General features: G+C 43.0%; 2 long non-coding RNA genes and 1 other non-coding gene across 5 annotated transcripts; 1 reads left to right on the top strand and 2 right to left on the bottom strand.

The window, feature by feature from the left end:
* Nucleotides 1-13206: 13206 nt before the first annotated feature.
* Nucleotides 13207-16796, top strand: LOC125965418 (uncharacterized). Its single transcript, XR_007479273.1, has 2 exons — nt 13207-16378; nt 16518-16796. It is a non-coding gene; the product is annotated as an uncharacterized LOC125965418 (long non-coding RNA).
* Nucleotides 16554-19724, bottom strand: LOC105748293 (uncharacterized). 3 transcript variants are annotated; one of them, XR_004486893.2, is made up of 3 exons: nt 19132-19724; nt 17631-18401; nt 16554-17180 (listed from the first exon to the last, which is right to left on the bottom strand). It is a non-coding gene; the product is annotated as an uncharacterized LOC105748293 (long non-coding RNA). The 3 variants fall into 3 exon arrangements; XR_004486892.2 differs by having other exon boundaries at nt 17631-17796; nt 18233-19691; XR_007479272.1 differs by having other exon boundaries at nt 17631-19682.
* Nucleotides 17640-17710, bottom strand: LOC117195497 (small nucleolar RNA SNORD93). The gene has a single exon (XR_004475223.1). It is a non-coding gene; the product is annotated as a small nucleolar RNA SNORD93 (small nucleolar RNA).
* Nucleotides 19725-19736: the final 12 nt, after the last annotated feature.

Raw genomic sequence — 19736 nt, 5'->3', positions numbered from 1 at the left:
TAGGTCTGTTTCTATTGTATGTTATTTATTGTAGATTTTGCTCATAGTGTTTCATTTCCTTATATGACTGGTTATCTTTGACTGTGTGCTGGGCATTGTGTTTTAAAATTATTATAATAAATATTAAACATACCAAAAAATAAATAAATAAAAATAAAATTATTGTAGAAGTATTTTGAAGCCTAAGATGATAGTATTTTCTTTTAGAGAGGATTTTACTGCTTCTCCCAGATGCATAGTGAGCAGTAGCCATTTGGAACCAGTTTAATTCAAGCTCAAGGCTTGAGGTTTTCTGGGTCATCAGATGAGGTAAAGCTGGACTACAAGTCCATGCAATGGTTAGCTTACTTGTAGTTTACTCTGACTTACCCTAAGCGTGGAGTTATAGCTCAGCCTAAAGTAAGAACTATTTTTATCTTTGTCTTTGGTGAGCATAGACTTCCATCTTCTGACTTTCTGAGGCTGCTAAAACTGCAGTTCTGTTTCACAGTTGTTTCTTCTGAATCAGCAGATACCTCAGGGTAACCTAGGCTTAATTCTTGGGCTTCTCATGTTCTCCAAGTGTTCATCTGACATTCTCTCCTGGGCTTCTTGACTTTTTGGTGTTTTAAGATTTTAAAATAACATTCTGTTCAGTTTTTTAAAGTATAATTGTATTGCATTAAAAATTATGGGCTTCCCTGGTGGCGCAGTGGTTGAGAGTCCGCCTGCCGATGCAGGGGACACGGGTTCGTGCCCCGGTCCAGGAAGATCCCACATGCCGCAGAGTGGCTGGGCCCGTAAGCCATGGCCGCTGAGCCTGGGCATCCGGGGCCTGTGCTCCACAACGGGAGAGGCCACAACAGTGAGAGGCCCGCCTACCGCAAAAAAAAAAAAAAAAAAATGTTATACTTGTACTACATAAAAGTGTAACTTTGGACATTCTGGTTTTAAATTCTGCATATTACATGGCATTTGAGAGAAATGCATCTTTCTGGATTTTAACTTTGTTCCATCTTTTAGGTCAATGATTAAAACATGCTTTGCTTCTACTGCCTTGCAGGGAGACTGAATGTGGCACTTTGCCATATCTGTGGTCCTGATAAAATTATATGGATACAATCTTCTACTAACAGCAGTGTTTGGCTTAGTGGTAGCTGGATCTGTATTAATATTTAGGGTATTAATTGGTGATTGGATCAACAGGAAACCAAGAAAAAAAGGTAATACATATATAATGATATGGTAAATTATGACCTCACTAGCTTTTTTGGTTTACTTAGTGAAATAAAATACAGATATGAACTTAATACTGACAGGGCATAAGTTTTAAAAACTAGAAAAAGCGGTATCCAGCTTTCTGTCATTCTCTGGTACTATATTTAAAATATTTTATTGTAGTTTTTAGATATTTATCCATCACAGATTTTTAATATTAAATTCCTAAAAACATGTTTCATTTTAATACTCTGGTATTACCTATGTATAATATACTCATGTAATTTCTATTAAAGACAATTTCTATGTGTAAAAGATAACTTTTATACCAAGTAATCTGTCTAAACTGGGAATTACTATCTGGAGACTTATTTGTTCAAATGTCAATCCATTTTTAGCTTTTCCCTCTAATATCTCTTTAACCTTCCTTTACCCAAGAAGAATGTAGGATTTCCCAAGTTTTTCCAAGTCTTTTGATTACCAGTCAGCCTGATTGTTTTCATTTCACCCAGGAGGTTTGGCAAGGCATTCTCTGAAAGCACAGCACTGAAAAGGCTAACTTATTTAAAATCTGGACTGTTGGTCCTTAGGCTGTGTTGATAACTTCAGTCACAAATTAAAGAAGAGTGTGATATATCAGTAGAAAAATGTAAGTGCTTTGATTTATCTAATATCTTGCTTTTCATATCGTCTTACTCTCAAAGCATGTTTTCATTTGCTTGCAAAACCCAGCTTTTTTTTCTTCTTCTTCTTCTGGTTGTAAAGGCTTTGCCTTTAGTGAGCACACAAGCCTGCTCTTTGCTTCCTACTCAGCCTATGATTGCTGATGGGAATGATAACCCTGGTTGGCACAGGGGTTTGGTCAACTGCAGTCACTCTGCATTAAACGATGATGTAATTGTAACCTGTCTCTTAAAACCAAGAATAAATATTGTTTCCCTTTGCAGTTGGTCATGTCTTGCTCTTCACTCAGAATGCCTCTATCACCACCGGCTGTGCGGTCCTGATGCTTGTGTTCTCATACAGAAGGGAGCTGGAGCAAGTATGGCAAGGCTGGTTCACTGTGAGTGTCTGCCATCTCCCCACTGTGCTGTGAGAGTGAATGTCACAGGCAAGACCAGAATGCCCTTCAGTGAGTCATCTCTGGATGGCCCTGCTCACTGATCTGGGATCTGGCTAATCTTTCACCAGTGTTCTCCTTACCCCTAATTTGTTAGTCAGAGTCTAAATCTCACAGTCATGAAGGCAATAGAACAGCAGAGTCTCTGTCTGCAAGGTACACATTAGCACCGGATCTGGTGCTACTGGGGTGGGAAGAAGAAAACGCTGAGAATAAATACAACAACATTTGGCTTCAAACCTGCATTGAAACTCTTTCTCTCAAAAGTCTTTGGGTTCATTTAGATGCTCTTCAAACTGTCAGGTAAGTAACCGTATGTATTACAATGGGCTGAGAAAGTCTATCTATCCCTGGATTCCAAGCTCGGTTTACCCTCCTTCCTTCAGTGGTCTGCTTCACAGCTGTGATCACCCTGGCAGCCCTGGCGAACCTGGCCAGCACAGCACTGACCAACACCATTCAGAAGGACTGGATTGTAAGCCTCACAGGTGACAACAGAGGCCAGCTGGCTGGTGAGCTGTGGATATAACAGGGCATCACATGTTCTCTAATCTGCTGAGAAGTAGGCTTGATTTAGTGAACAGAGTTGATGAGACAATTAGCGCTCCGAGAAAGGCAGGAAAGTAGCATTTAATAGAAGGTATTTGGAGTCAAAGAGACCTGCATTTGAATGCAGCTAAAACCAGCTATGGCTCTTACCAGCTGCAAGTTACTTAACTTCTCTAGACTTTACTTTCCTCATCTGTAGAATGAGAGAAATTATGACAACCCCCCACCTTGCCACCAGCTCACTTTTGGGAAGGATTATGTGACATACAGGATTTGTAAAGCACTTAGCACTATATCTGCACATGGGAAGCATGTAAGAAATGGATGAGACTGTTATTATCAAAAGGATATATAGACCATACTTTCGGGAGAGAAATCCCTCTGAATATATTACAGAGGTTCTTTGGTCATTTTAGATTTGAAAAATAAGTGAATTAAAAGATTTCTTAATTTTTGTCTGTGATAAGCTTCTACTTTCCCCAGAAAATTCATCCCCAAGTGTGACTTGATTATCACCTAATCACTAGTAATGAGAGGTAGAATCATTTTTTTCAATAATGGAGCTAAATGGAAGAATCTGGCATCTTTTTATTTTTTCTTCCATTTATAAAACTTGGATCATTTTCATTGTGAGATATTCAAATTGCCAAACTAAAGCAGGAGATCTTGTCTTACCCTATATTTGTGCAGTTGGTACTCTTGGCTAGAAAACGTTTATGAGAGTTGATAGCCAAGATAAAGGAAGCTATTACAGAGGACTCTATTAAAATATACTCCTTACAAAGTGTAGAACCCCCTTATAATCATGTTTTCTTCTAAACTGCACTTATTTGGATGTACTGTGGCTTAAATAACAACACCCAAAATAAAACAGCTATGTGGGTACAAGCCAGGTGACATGGTGTTGAAAGTGTCCTGTCTCTGGGTAAAAGAAAATCTTCCTGCTTGCTGTTAATTAATTTTAAAGAAATCTAAAATAAAGCACAGATTCAGATCTGAGGTTTATTCTAATTTTAAAAATCATCTTGTAAATATGTTAATGATGGTGGAATAGTTAAGAGAATAAGCTTTAGGGTCAGACTGCCTAGGTTTGAATCTCAGCTCCACCATTTACCTTCCCTGTGACCTTAATTAATTTCACTTCTTTATGTCTCAGTTTCTTAATTTGTAAAAGGGAGATACTACGGACCCCTTAGAGTCGTTGCGAGGGTTGAGTGAGATGAATATGTGTAGAAGGCTTAGAACTATGCGTGTGGCAAAGAGTATTCAACTATTTCTGTCCTTCGTCCCCTGTTTTTTCCCTCTCTGCCCTGTCAACGTGTGAGTCATAATGGCTATTAATACTATTGTTGTTCGGACAGTGGGATGTGATAGAAAGAGTGCTGAGACAGGAGTTGGAATAATTCCAAGTTACCTAATCTCTCTAGCCCTCAGTTTACTCATTGGTTAATTGTTCAAATTCCAACAGAACTGATCTCAAAGGTCTTTTCCAGGTTGAAAATCCTATGATTAATCTATAGTCAGACTAAAAGGGATCTTTCCTATTTTCACTGCCATTCACCCAGTGCGGGCTCACAAATCTAGCAAATACATGACATTAAATTCACCAGGAGGAGAGACTCATGCACTGAGTTGCAGTGTTTCCGTCCTGTCACTTACAGGGATGAATGCAGCTGTCTGGCGGCTGGACCAGATCATCAGTAGATCTGCTCGCCTGTTCATGGGCCAGGTGATGACATGGGCATCTCATGTGATTGGTTGTGGTTTCATTCTTGGATGGAGCTTGGTTTCACTTCTTGTTGAGTTTCTATTTCTATCCAGGGTTTTTCAACTAGTTCCCCAATTGGCTGTAAAACCCCAGCGACAAACGGGGGCACTTCCTAGAAAGGCGACAGGAGGCTGTGAACATTCAAGGCAATGCAAACTCAGAGACAGCTCTTGCTTTTTTTTTTTTCCCCTCCTTTATGTCAATGCTTCATTTCTTCTTTTCAGAGCTTGTGTCTAACTATAATCTTAATATTCTGTCTGCAAATGTGCCTCAAACAGTGAGAAGTGAGAAGGCTCCAATAGTGCCATTTGTTATTCAGTTCATATGGTTGGTGTCATTGGTGGAAGCAGGGGGGTCTGCCGTGTACAGTTACACAGGTTGTACACTACACAACTCCAGGGGCTCCATTAAGTGAGTTTCCACTGTGAGTAGCACTCCCTGGGGACCATGCAGTTTACAGCCTGCAAAACTTATTCCATGGTCCTTAGGGGATACTCCTTCCTATTTTATCATAAACCTCTTTCCGAAAGACGCTAAGCTAGAGAGACAACTATGTCAGGGAATATGGGCTGTTTTTTGGTCAAGACAATAGATAAATTGGCCATCCCTGCTATCAGCAGTGTTTTTTAAATCAGAAATTGCTTATCATCAGGATGAGGATGACAGAAAAGTAAACCTGCCAGTAAATGTGACCCCATTCTCTCAAGATAAGAGCTATACTTGCCTATTGACAATGTTGCCCATCTGCCTGGGCAACACAGCCCAGGCATTGCTTCTGACCTCAGTTTCTCTTTCTGGAATTCTTTTTTTTTTTTTGGATTGGTATATCTCTGAAAATGGATGCTCACTTTATTTATGGTTGTTTTTACCTATTACTTTATTTTAAGCATGAGAATTTTAAAGAGAAATGTAATACAGTACCAAATGGGAGAACAATCATGGAAAAAATACAGCCAGTCGACTAATAATTTTTCAAAAATTGTATCTTTAAGCAATTTTGCTTTATTGTTGATTATGTGAAACTAAGTTGCAAATCATAGACATTTCAGGTAAGCACAGAAGTTGAGTTGGTAAAGTCAGTTTCAAACAAAAGCTAAGTTTAAGACAAATGAAAGTGAAATCATATTTTTATCTCAATCAATAAACTCAAGAATCCTAAAAACAGATAGAGATGAGGGTCTTGCAGTTGTGATGTCTAATACTGTACTGAAAGCTAGGGTTGATTTTCCCAATTTGGCCAGTTTAGATAGCTCCCCATTATTCCCACATTCTTGATCCGTGGTCCCCAAATTGTGCTCTTAAGTGACAAGAAAAATCCTCCTTCTTGATGGTCTCCTGTCAGGCATGATTGAGTAAGCCTGGTATTGACACCTGACTTAAACTGGACAAGTGAGATTATCACTTTGGATAGTTGTAATTAAGATGAGGAAATTCTAATTCAGTTTGGTATAGTTTCTTGAGGAAAGATGGGTAGGCTTCTTTTACCGACTGTCCAGACTCCAGAACTCCACACTCCGAGGCCCCCCTCAGGCTGTGATGCCTTTCCTCCTGCTGTGCAGGTCCTGGACTTCTTATAATTATATTTTCTCTCAAGTTGTTTTGCAATTAAAGCTCACCAGATCTCACTGTATGGATAAAATATAAGTATTTATAGATATAGGTAAATAGATATACATATTTAAGTGATGGATGGATGGATAGATAGGTAAATAGATAGATAGATAGATAGATAGATAGGACGAGCTATATCTTCCCATCTATCACTTTTAGTTGTGTGACCATGTGTGGCTAATTTATTCAAATTCGCTGTGTCTCACTATCTGTAAAGTAAGGATAAAAATAACAGAACTGATGGCAGGGAAGCGATTAGATAAGATAGTCTACATAAAGCCCTATTTCCTTCTGCATAGAGTAGAACTTAAGGCAATGTTGGCTGTTTTTTTCATTGTTATTGTTATCTTTACAAAAAAACCCTGCTATGGCAATAAATTCTTTTCTATAACCAAATTCACCCTTCCCACAGTTCTTGGGCTAGAGTGGATTTAGCATACCTGACCCTCTCTCCTTCCTTCATGGCCTTATTTGGCTCTTCTAGTCCTTTTTGGAGTTTGTCTTAATTTGTGCTAAATACTTCTTACAACTTGTTATGTACTTTAAAAATCTGTTTGCAATCATTGCCTATTCTGTCCTGGAAGATGGAAAGGTATTTGTCATTTCCTTTTCATGAATATCTGCTTCTTCAGAAAAATAACCAGAGGAAATATCCACCACTCTTTCCAAGAGTTCATTACCACATCTCAAGCACGTGCAGTTTTGTCTTTTACTCTCTCCCGTGTCTTTCCTCTCCTGTCAAGGTCCACCTTCCTGAATTTACTGTTTGTTTTAGTCTGGGTTCTTTCAAGAGCAATTCTGGGACTTCCCTTACATCTCCATCACCTTGCTCTTCTCGGGTGTGATCCTGGCAGGAATTGTGAGCGGTGGGTCATGTGTGGCACAGGATTCTGCAGCCTGTGATGTTGCTAAGTAATCGTAGAAGCATTTTATGGTCTCACCACTGTGTCGTTGTCAGTCTTCATCATTCATTCACTAAGAACCCATTATGTGACAAGAACTGTCCTAGACACTGGGGATACATGAGTGGTTTAATCAGACAAGGTCTTAGCCCCACTGACTGTACAGTTTGGATGGGAGACCAAAGAGTGAGTAAATAGCAATGGCCAACAACACAAAGTGACAGGAGCTATGTTAGAGAAGGACAGAGGATTGGAGACACATAGGAGGGATACCAGATCTGGTCTTGGGAGCCGGGGAAGCCTTTCCAGTGGGAGGCACAATTAAGAGATCCATGAAGGGCAAGCTCGGCAGGTGACATGAAGAGGGAAGAGTGCTCTAGGCGGGGTGGGAAGTGGTGCAAAAGCCGAAATGTGGAGATGTGGAGATCTGGGGAAGTGAAAATAGTTATTTCCAGGAGTCAAGCATGTAAATGCTACAAATGGCATCCACATTGAAGGAATATTTTGACCTGGGTCCTTTCCCCGCGCAAGTGGGATGGGGAGAGGGGAAAGAAGACAGCTTGGTGGCGCCAGAGCTTTCCTTAGCTGTCTGGGGAAGGGGAGGGAAATCCTTTCCCAGAGACAGGGTGCCTGACTCTGAACATCTGCAAGCTTGTCTCCCCTGAGAACTTGGTCTTGGAACTCTGCCACCAACCAAATGTCATTCATACCTGGCAGTGAGGACATATATGATTTGGTTAGGGTGTTTAAAAAATTGTTTTGGTCATTTTATGCCTGATGAATTCAGCAGCAACATATTGGGTATCAACACTGATGGGGATTAACAGCATATTGGCCCCGAGTGATTCGACCTGCAGATGCCCAGTCTGGGAAGATTCTGGACCTTGCTCTTAGACATGGACTCCCTGTGATCCGGTTTCCACCCAGGAGCATCATTTCTTTGCCCAAGCCCTGCTCCCTCCCCTCAGTCCAACCTCAAGGCCACAGCTCAGAGCCAGGGGATCCCCCATCCCCAGAGCAAAAATGAGGGAGCGGAGAGTGTCGTGGCGGGTGGTGGAAGGAGAGGATCAAAGGCTGAACCGACCGTGTCTTCCCCCTTCATTCAGCATCTCCCTGCCTGCCTGTGCTGTGAACCTCAGCCCCGACTCCAGGTGTTGGGCTCGTGCAAGGTCCCTGCCCTCCTGGGGCTCAGAGCTTCCCCTTCTCACCCTTGGGCCCACAGCGGGGTGGGGGCATGGGGTTTGGGGATACCTTTCTGCTTTCTATCAAGGAGACCCAGAAGCCCTTGGTCCACAGAATCTTGAGAATATTGGGAGAGGAGAAATGAGAGTTTTGTCAGTCCAATTCCAGAGGTTATAAAACCACGGGCTAGCTTGGGAACCTCTTTCCTATAATGTAATGTGCATGTATGAGAAAGGAACTGTTCCTAATTCCAAATAGCTGATTTAGAAACCTGTTCTTTCATCTGGAGATGACCCAACCTCTAAAATATTTTAAGTGAAGGACCTGACAGGTGAATTATCTTTTATTAGGCTATTTGGCTTGTACTTCCCAGGCTTTAATTGCATGAACGACAGAGAGCAGGTTGGCCGTTTAAGATTTACACAATTCACATAGTATTATGATAATAAACTAGTTCTAAGGGGGGGAAAAAAAAAAGAAGTCCAACTGGCTCTTCCTGACACAAAGGAAACATCACATTTAGAGAAAGTGAAATCTCATTGGCAATGCCTACAGTCTGGAGAAGTATTCAGTACGAGAGAAACTTCGGGCTTTTCTCTATGGCAATAGCAGTTCTTTTTGCTGACCCTTGATAAGGATGCCAGACACACAACACCTTTGACACTCACAAGGGAGACAGCTCAGGATGTGGAGCCAGGCTGCCCATGATGTTCGCACGTTACCTAAGCTCCCTGTGTCCCTGTTTCCTTGTCTGTAAGACGGGATAGTAATGATAGTACCTACCCATCAGGGAGAGTGTCGTGGCGGGTGGTGGAAGGAGAGGATCAAAGGCACAGGTATTGGAGCTGTTTGTTAAAAATGAATATTAACTCTCATCTTCAGTCGTCATCATCATTTTTATATCTTGGCTGTGATTGTGGTGCTTTCACGAGCGTTGTTGTGTGAGCGTGGAGTGTGGTGTGGACAGTGAGATTGAGAACCACGATGCCGAGTGACACGGATGCTGACTGAATCCCGCACACCCACTGCCAGCGAATGCCATTCACATTTATTCCCAGCAGAATTACAAATCACTCCAGGGTTGGTGGTGTGGTCAAAACTGCACCCGATAAAAGTACCAGTGCCCCCAAAGGATATAGTATCGTCCCTGTGTTAGCATGGTTAGCATGGTCAGGCCTGGTGGCCGTGATGACGTGTGTCTCACCAGGACCAGTGGCCTGTGGCCACCTTGCTGTCTACCACGGATCCCCAGACACAGAGCTCACCCGAGACATTGGCTCAGTATATACTTGTTTCCATTCTTAGTGGAAAGGAAGTTACAGAACTCTGGCTACAGCAGGATTTGACATATTACCCCAAAGTCACTTTGCTTTTGAAAATCTAAGAACTGCGACTCCGTATGCCCTCAATTTACAAATAATTCTGTCAGTGCAGAATCAGCCCTCACTTCCAAGGCTGCACATTGTGCAGCTGCAGCGTTTTATAAATACCTCTGACCTGTCCGCACTGCTTGTTAGGGGCCAGGCGTGTGGGTTTTATAGGTGAGCTCCAGGTCAGAGTCCTTTGGCAGACCAAACCCTGAGGCTTCGAGGCCATGCCGGGTGGTTGGGACGGCCCAGAAGAGTGGGGAGCCTGGGCCAGGGTCCCAGGTGCGGGCTACCGCAGGGTGACAAGGGCAGCCTAGGAGGACAGAAGGCCTGGCCAATGCTCTGCAAAGGCAGACACTGGAGGACACGGCATATTCAACCCAAATAATTCTTGAGTTCAGAGCTCAGTCCAGAGATCAGGACAGAGGCACACGAGAGGCCTCTGCAGGGCCAGCGCTGGATCTCAGGGAGAATCCAGAAGGAAACCAGCTATAGGCAGAAGCTGGGAGCAGGCACAAGAGCCCCGGGACTGGCCCTCAAGGACAGCATTGCCACCTGGTTTCTGACTTACGTGGTGCCTGTACGGCAGGTCCTGAGGCTGCTTCTGAAGTGTAATCAAATGTAGCCTCTTAATGTGGTTAAAGGTGGGGGAGGGGAGAGGAAGCTCATTCCTCCTCTGCCAGATCAGGAGGGAGGAGGAAACACGCGGAACTGGAGCAGGATGTGAAGCTCAAGACTTTGCTCTCTGTCCGAACCATTTTTGGAGTGGAATGGAGACATACATAGATACATCTAAAATGAAGTTATATCGCTACCTAGTGATAACGGTGGCGATGGTGATTCAAAAATACAATTTATACTACCACAAATTATTGACCGTGCCAGGCATGATGCTGCCCACTTCACAGTACCGTCTCATGTAATCCTCCAGTGAGATGGGGTCTAAAGAGTCCCATTTCACGGCTGAGCCGCCGAAAGCTTCATTTACCCAGCGTGACCGTGCCAGTCAGCGCAAGAGCCAGAATCCTCCCCGAGGTCTCTGACATCTCTTTCCATTTCTTCTCCCCCCACACTGCTGCCCTGTAGGTCTTTGGTCCTTTGACCTCACTGTGACCCAGCTTCTTCAGGAGAACATTCTGGAAACAGAGCGAGGGGCTGTGAACGGTGTGCAGTGTTCCCTGAACTAGCTCACGGACCTCATCCACTTCGTCCTGGTCACGCTGGCCCCGCAGCGTGTTCGGCATGCTGGTCTTCACCTCCATCCTGTTTGTGCTGCATTTTTTTTTTTTTTTTGCGGTACACGGGCCTCTCACTGTTGTGGCCTCTCCCGTTGCGGAGCACAGGCTCGGGACGCGCGGGCTCAGCGGCCATGGCTCACGGCCGCAGCCGCTCCGTGGCATGTGGGATCTTCCCGGACCGGGGCACGAACCCGTGTCCCCTGCATCGGCAGGCAGACTTTCAACCACTGCGCCACCAGGGAAGCCCCTGTACTGTATTTTTTTAACGCAAGGAAGTGTAAGGTTACAAATGCCCATGCTCAGAAGACAGCGAAGAAGAGCACTTCAACCTGAGAGGTAGGCAGCACCTCTGACCACTCAGAGCCTTACTAACACTGGCCCCATCTCACTGTTTCCGGTGATTTCCCCCGAGTTGCTACTGGGTGCTTACCTTGTTCCACTGCTACATTTGAGAGCAATTATGTCACCATCACCTTTGGCAATAGCATCAACTGCTTTAAATGCATCTTTGGGGCGATGGCTACTAGCCAGAGTTTGACTGGGGTCTGACTCGTGGCATGCCAATTAGCAACTCAGATTCCACTCCAGACAACTTGAAGGGGCTTGTTTTAATTTTGCCAACACAATTCAACGTTTTCAGGTTTTTATTGTTCTTTGGGTTCTAAAATTAGGCAGGATCTTCTGGTCAGTATTAAAATTAGAGTTAGATCACGGTCAGTGATGTTTGGTCTCAGTTCCTTGGGTTTTTGTTCTACAGCTGGTTTGTGAACGTCCTTTTGATGGGCTGTGTGCCCCTCACAAGGACTGAAGCTATCTGTTGAATTCAATCATGGTAACAACCTTTGGGTGGTTTCTGGGGTCTAGCGTCAGGCCATGGATCTGAGGATCCCTCAGCTGCCTTGGGCAGGCTTCGTCTCAGCAATCAAGCTAAGACATCCAGTTTGACCATCTCTGATTAAGAAAACCACTAGTTTGTGATGAGTAGAATTTGAGTTTCTGGCTGCTTAGAAGCAATCAATCAACACTAAAACTATCTTCTGGGGAGCCTAGAAAACCCATATAGCTCTTTGCTTTAAATAATGAATTGCTTCTTTGTAAATGCTGTGGAATAGAAATTCACTTAGCAGTGAGAACAATGAGGCTAGCAATGAAGGCTGCTCAGGCCTCAAAGTACAGAGAACCTTTCTGGGGGTCGTGGGGGAGTCACATTTGGGGAATAGCCTGTAGCACACTCAGTACCACCTTAGCAGGTTGGTGCTGTTGGGAATGATTTTCTAAGACAGGGTTTCTCAAGCTCTGCGCTGTTGACATTTTGGATTAGATACTCCTTTGGTGTCGAGGCTGTCCTGTGCATTGTAGGACACTCTGCAGCATCTCTGGTCTCTACCCACTAGATGGAGGGAGCAGCCCCCAACCACACACTTGTGAGAATCAAAGGTGTCTTCAGACGTTACCCAATGTCCCCAGGGAGGGTAAAATACTCCTCCCCCCATACCCCCTCTTAAGAACCACTGCTTAAAGGAAACGTGAAACCTAAAGGAAAAAATCCACCTATTGTTAAAAGACAAAAATGACCAAAAGTCATTCATAGTAAGGAAATCACAAAAGGGAATTTTACACAGACCTGCTTCTTAGAGCTGAGATGAGTGAAAACAAGGGAAGGAGAGAATTTTGTGAACATTTTGCTTAACATAAGGTTGAAAAAAATTGTGCTGTATATAAGTTCTGGTAGTACTTATGGTGCCACCTCCCCCAATCTTTCCTTTTCCAAGAAAAAATCTGAAAGGCTACGTTACTACACACACACACACACACACACACACACACACACACACACACACACACACAACCAACTAGGTCAGGAAACCAGAACTGTTCCTCACATGAATTCTTCACTAAGGAGACTGTATTTTGAGGAGGTAGTACATCACATCTCCTGACCCTTGATTATCCCAATGAACACACAAGTACTTGCACAGGCGAGTCTCGGAACAAGTGTTTAATAAATCCATCCTGAAGTGTAGAATTTATGTCAAGTCTTCTAAGTACCACTGGCTCCCTACATCTGCACCTCCTGCCCTTGAAAAATTAGCTGCTTACCTGTAAATTCTGCATTTTAAGCGCAAATTTTACTCTTGCTTTTCCTCCAGGCCTTGTATAGTAGGACAGCAACATGTTTATATTGGATCGTGGAATGACTATCTCCATGTTTCCATGAATATTTCATGTTTTAGACCAGTACTACCCAACAGAAATATAATGCAAGTCACATTTATATAATTTTAATAATATATTTCTAAAATATTATCATTTAACTTGTAATCAATATAAAACTGAGATTTTACATTCTTTTTTATTGAAGTATAGTTGATTTATAGTATTGTATTAGGTCCAGGTATATAACATAGTGACTCGGTATTTTTGCAGATTTTATTCCACTCTAGGTTACTATAAGATAATGGGTATAATTTCCTGTGCTATACAGTATATCTTTGTTGCTTATCTATTTTACATATAGCAACTTGTATCTGTTAATCCCATACCCTTAATTTGTCCCTTCCCACTTCCTTCTCCCCTTTGGTAACCACAAGTTTTGTTTTCTATATCTGTGGAATCTAAAAAATAATACAAATGATTGTAGATGCATCTTTAAAAAATATTAATTCTTCCAAAGCTGATGTTTCTTACACCTCAGCACGTCAGTTTGCACTAGATACATTTCAAGTGCTCAATAGCCACATGTGGCTAGTGGCTACTGTACTGGAGTACAGTTTGGGAATCATCTGTGATGATTCCCAAAGTTCCACATACCACATATTTCTCCACTATAGAAAGCCTATAAATGATACAATGGGCTCTCTTCTGCCGGGTAGTGGGGGTAACATGCCAGAGCATTTGTCCAACTGGAAAATCATTCCATCAACTACAACATTCTGATCTGTTTTCCAGAAACAAATCATGGTGACATACATCAACCTGAACTGACTGGATTTTGTCTGTTTACCTCTGAAACAGATTGATGTGCAGCTGTTCTGGAAATGCAGATGGCAACTGGGAAGGGTACCTCAAGATAATTGGCCCTTGCCGTACAGACAAACTCAAGCAGGGGGCTTTCTAGCCGTGGTTGCATAGTCCCAGATAAGTCACAATTTTATAACAAAATATCAGAATCAGAACTTTTCAGTTTATGAACACAAGGTAAATTTTGGAAAGGCAATCCTTATGAGTACAAAATTAAAATAAGCCTTTCATACACATCTCTGGCTGTTTATTTGTTCTCAGCATGGCTTTCCTCTTGAGGTGTTATCCCTGACCTTGGCTCACAGGGGTCACTGGTTGACTGACCTTACTACCCTGGTCAAATGCCTCAGTCTTTACTATCTCTAGATCCCCCTGTTTCGTTATCTGGACACCTTCTCTGTTCTACTTCTTCCTTCAAGGTACTTCAGATCATGAGGGAGAAAAAGCATCTTCTCGCGTGGGTTCCAGGGAGCCTAGAATGTAAATGACCCTGCCCCCTCCACCTTGTCCATTTAAAATTTATATTCAAGTGCCAAATGACGAATTTGCCAACCGGATTTCCTCTGGCTCCTAGGAAGCTCAGAGCCAAACTGGCGGGAGCCTAAAAGCATGAGGTCTAATGGTTTGGTTTTATACCCTGCTCTCTTCTTGCTGAGCTTTTATTCCCTCCTCTAATTATTGTACTGTTTGCCATTTGTTTATAAGCCACCCCAAGTCATTCTGGGAATGTGGTGGGGGTATACATAGATATAATAGTCTCTTTATAGTTTGTCCTAACAATTGAATCTTTCAGATATTGACTCAGATACTGAGTGAAGTTATTCCTTAAAAGAGAAGTGGAGGGAGGAACATTCTAACCAGGTTCATCTTACAAAGTGTCACAGATAAACCACACCGTGTAAGTTCCATAAAGGCAGGAATCATCCATCACAGGACTTAACACACAAGGGAAACAGAGTAGATATTTACCAAATTATATAAATATTTGTTTGTGGAACCTCAAAAAAAAATACTACCTTAGTTTGGAATATTCTCTTGAACTATAGACCTTTTTTTAAAAAAAATATTTATTTAATCGCACAGGGTCTTAGTTGTGGCATGTGAACTCTTAGTTGCAGTATGCATGTGGGATCTAATTCCCTGACCAGGGATCGAACCCGGGTATCCTGCATTGGGAGTGCGGGAGTCTTATCCACTGCACCAGCAGGGAAGTCCCAAGACCTGCTTGCTTTTAAGAAACAAAAACTACTTGTCTTTAAAAATGGAGTATGCACATTCTTGAATCTAATTCTATGACTCAATCTACCTGAACTGACATAGTGATGGCACTACTGCCAATACCAGGCAAGTCACATCTGGGGAGGTTAGTGACTGGAGTTCTTACATAAGATTTGACATTTTCAGTGAAACCATAACCATTGAATATAATTATATTCCAATCACATTTTCTTTTATAGTCATAAATATTCTCTTCATGACCATAACTCCTCCCTTGGAACTAATAAATCCTCTGAAAACATTTCATTCAGCTCCAGATTTGCTTCACTTCTCCTCTTTTGCACCTGAGCACAAAAGAATGGCCTGGTAATTTTAATAGTCATGCTGGCCATCTTTTCACTCTTGCTTTAGCTCTTCTCAACATGCAGGCATGTGGTATGCCAAGGAGGGCAAGTTGACTGCAGCCCTGGGACTGGCTGCAACTCACTTTGGTGACCCTGGGCTGTACTTAATCAAGGTGCTAGATAACTCTGTATTGCCACGGTACAGGGAAGGGAGCTGGGGGGAGATGGAACAGGTTAGGTACCACACCTGGAAGCACAAGGAGGCATCTGAAGGCACTGCTTCATCCTACAGGCAAGATGGCCCAAGGGTGGCCAATTGTTCTTTTTTTTTTTTAAGGAAATAACATCTTATTTAACTGTTTATTGCTTTAATTTTTTTTTTTTGGCCACACTGCGCAGTATGTGGAACTTCCCCAACCAGGGATCGAACCAGTGTCCCCTGCAGTGGAAGCTCAGAGCCTCAACCACTGGACCACCAGGGAAGTCCCCTTCCCTCTTTTCAAAAACACCCTTGAATATCCCCAGAGAAAAAGTAATCCATGTGACTTATGCATCAAGTTTTGAGATTAACCCAAACCCAATCACTCAGCACCTAGAACCTCACTTACTCCTTAATTCTCTCACTTAATTCCCTGTTTTAGCCAGTATCGGCCAAAGCCGTTCTAAATTTTGTTGGGTAACAATTTTCTCACTTCATTTTCTGCTACCATGTCGCCACTAGTATACACTGTCAAGAGATGCAGAGAAAAGTGCCAGACCGCTCACACCCTGCCAAGTGGGATTGAAAATGCAGCTGTTAAGACAATGAGTATGTGCTGTTGCCTGAACCATCCATAAAGAGAACCTGTACACCCTTGACAGGTGAGGATATACACTGATTGTTTCTTGAGTATTTACTTGTGCATGAGTCACTTACATGACTCCAAGGTAATTTTGATGTTTTTGCCACTCTAATCTCAGTAAATCATTCAATTACTGACCTAAGACTGTCTTCCCACAGATTTCATTGGAAATGTCATTAAGATGCCAGAAAGGGTAAGTTTTTAAAGCCATGTTTATTGAAGTTGAATTTACATTCAGTAAAACTCACTCCAAAATTTGACAAAGGCAAACAGCACCATAATCAAAGTGTAGAGCAGTTCTTCAACACCCACCCCCGACCAAACCCTATGCAACAAACTCCTCCCTGATCCTTAGGAATCCACTGATCTGTCAAAGGGGTCAAACTTAATCATCAAAATAATCTATTATAGGAAAAACTGTAAGCACAAAAAAACAAGTTTTTAAAAGGATACTTTGAAACATACAATGTTTAGAATAGTCAAAAGTATGGGATTTAGAACTAACCTTTGTAAATTCAAGCAGCTGACAGTTTTCTTAAGATAGCTGTATTGATAGAATAGCTAGTCTAGTTACTATGTTGAGCTGCAGGCTGGGGCTGGCTGGCAGAAAAATGATTTAAAATAGTTTAAATGGAGTTGAATTCTACAGAAATTCTCTATGGGGCAGATATATGTTCTTGCAGATATTTGGCACCTTTTCAAAAGTCCTCCCCTGCTACCACCATGAAAGGGACAGTAAGCGAAAACCTCTACTCTGTATATATCAATCGTCACATGTTCAAATACACCTTGTCTCCTCGAAAAGCTTTCAAGCACCAGCCCTGTAAGAGAAGTATCACAGTAGGTAATTAGAGCAGCAATTACTAAATAAGATGCTATTAAGAAAATACAGTGTCTAGACTATGTTCACAAAAGCAGTGCAGGTTAAGGAAAATGAATTCCCCAATGTACTACACATTGTCAACACAGGCATAGTAATGTTCTGACATAAAAATGAAAAAAAAAATTTTTTTTCAACTCAAAATCCTATTTTACTAATGCTAGCAATTCACCCTCTGCCTCTGGAAGATTCTAACTCAAAATGGCCACTGTTGCCAAAGATAAACATCTTGAAAGATTAGATGCCAATCACTTAAAAATCCCCCCCCCAACAACCTTTTTCTGGGCATAATAAAGTATTACCTATTTACTAGAGCCCCCCACCACCATTTTATTTAAATCATACTTTTTAAAGGTGGGGCGGGGTGTGATTGTACTTAATAAATTCCTACCTATCAAGTTGGCCTCAGGTAAATCCTTTAACCCATCAGAGCAGGATATCCAATCAGATTAGAGTTCTCATCCTTGGCCAAGAATTCTATTCGTATTTATTAACTCAAGCCAAATTCTTTCCATTTGGTCCATACCTGTTTGCCAGCATCTTGAACTGGACTGAGCCTGGTAGGAAATTGAGAAAAACAATGTTAAGAATATCATATGCTAACTTTTTATGGTTTTGTGTGTGTGTATATGTGTGTGTTTGGTAAAGAGTCTTTTATTGGGCTACCTACCAGCTAGCTACCTTTGATGAATAAAAAGCTACCTTTAAGTAGAGTTCCTTTAAAACAGCTACATTCTCCAAACTTCCTGACACTGGGAATCTCCCATCATTTCCAGCCAGGAGTAAAATAAGTAGTGAACTAAGTGCCAATACTCTGGGAATCCATTTTACAGAAAGCCAGCAGTCACCAACCTCCCAATCTCCCTGTTACAGTTGCATGGAACATTATCAATTTGGAAAAAATAAACATTACTAGCAACAGTATTTACCTAGGAAAGAGGGAAATAAACTTTAACATTAAAAAAAACCAAAGGAAGCCTGAGACTTGCTTACCCAGAGGCAGAGCCCAGGGAGTGTACAACAGTCCTCAGCACTTGCTCAGTTTCCAGTCCTTAAACAGACACTGGCTCAGGCTGCTGCTTCCTTGACCTGCTGCCTGGCTCTCTCAGCCCATGTCCCTCTCCCCGAGGCAACCATTTGGCTCAGCAGGAATCCCCAACATCTAAACCAATTGTAAAACAAAGCCTGAGCACTGCATTTCTCTCTGTGGTAGTGCCATTCACCAGAGATCCAGGTAGTCGGGGCAGGGAAAACCGTGTGCTCCCACCCCATATATATGGCTGGAAAGGGGGTGCCTAGGACAGTTTGCAACGCTGCTCCTCGTTTCCTCTTTAAAAGCAGGATAAAATTGATGTCCCATTTGGTTTCCTAATTAGTAAAATAAGTTATTTTCTGATCAGTAAAAGGGTCTTTCACCACTGAGGCAAATATGTAAAACACCCCACAAGCCTCACATTTCAAGAGAAGATTACTAAGCGGTACCAATGATACCTATAACGATTCCTTCATTTCATTCGCTCAACTCTAAATTTAGATCTCTACAAATTTTATGGAATTTAGAGAGTAATCCTTTCTATAGGAACGTATAGCAGTAAAACACAGTAAAAATGCCCACTGATGCCGAAGAGAGCCACACCGAAACTTAGAAACTCTTTTTTCAGACAAACTTTCTCTAGGGCAACCCTTCCTCTTTATCTTGGCGGACACAAAACCCCAACGGTGCCGACTTTTTCCCAGGACAGACAACCATGACGAGCCTCACAGCCTGAAAATGTTGGAAGAGGGTCCCATGCTGCATAACGCACTGTCAGTCCTGAAAAGTTGGGGGAGAAAATTACTCCCTCATTAAGGCTCACAGTAGTTAACCGCTTCCGCAAGACTCAACGCCAGACCTTTTAAAGAGCCCAACCGCCGGGAGAAGGGGCAACTGGAAGGCACTTGTGGCAGGGGAGTGTCTGTGTGGGCGAAATCCCCTCCGTTTCTCGCCAACACCGGAATTAACACTGCTCTGCTCTGAAGCTTAAAAGTGTTGCAGGCGCGTGATCTTAACCCGCTTCCTAAACTGGCCGTTCCGGGGTCGTCAGAGTCACCGGGCGGGCGGGGGCCCCGCGTGCGCCTAGAACACGGACACCGTCCCGGGCTCTGCGCCTCCGTCCTGGGTCAGTTTCATTCTCGAAGTTTTGTTTGTTGTTTTCTTTTTTCATTGCAAAGGAGCTTCAAGCTCCCTGTGGCCTGGATCCCTTGGGCGTCGGGGTCACAGGTACAGAAGGTGCCGGGCGCCTCGGTCCCTGGGAGGAAAAGGGGGTCTTTAGGCGCCAGGAGGGTCATTCCCGGGGAGGAAGGGTCCCCGGCACACTGAGGACGTCCCCGCCCCAGAGGGGCCCTCACAGGAGCTCCCCTGGGGGCTGGGAGGCCTCTCCCGAGGGGGTGCCGAGCTCCGCCCCGACGGAGCGGGCCCGGGGACAGGAGGGGCGCGCGCGCCCGGTAAGTGCCACTG

The sequence above is a fragment of the Orcinus orca genome, chromosome 9 (genome assembly GCF_937001465.1).
Source record: "Orcinus orca chromosome 9, mOrcOrc1.1, whole genome shotgun sequence".
Taxonomy (NCBI): Eukaryota; Metazoa; Chordata; class Mammalia; order Artiodactyla; family Delphinidae; genus Orcinus; species Orcinus orca.
The sequence above is the reverse complement of the archived record's forward strand: the minus strand, read 5'-3'. Positions and strand labels throughout refer to the sequence as shown.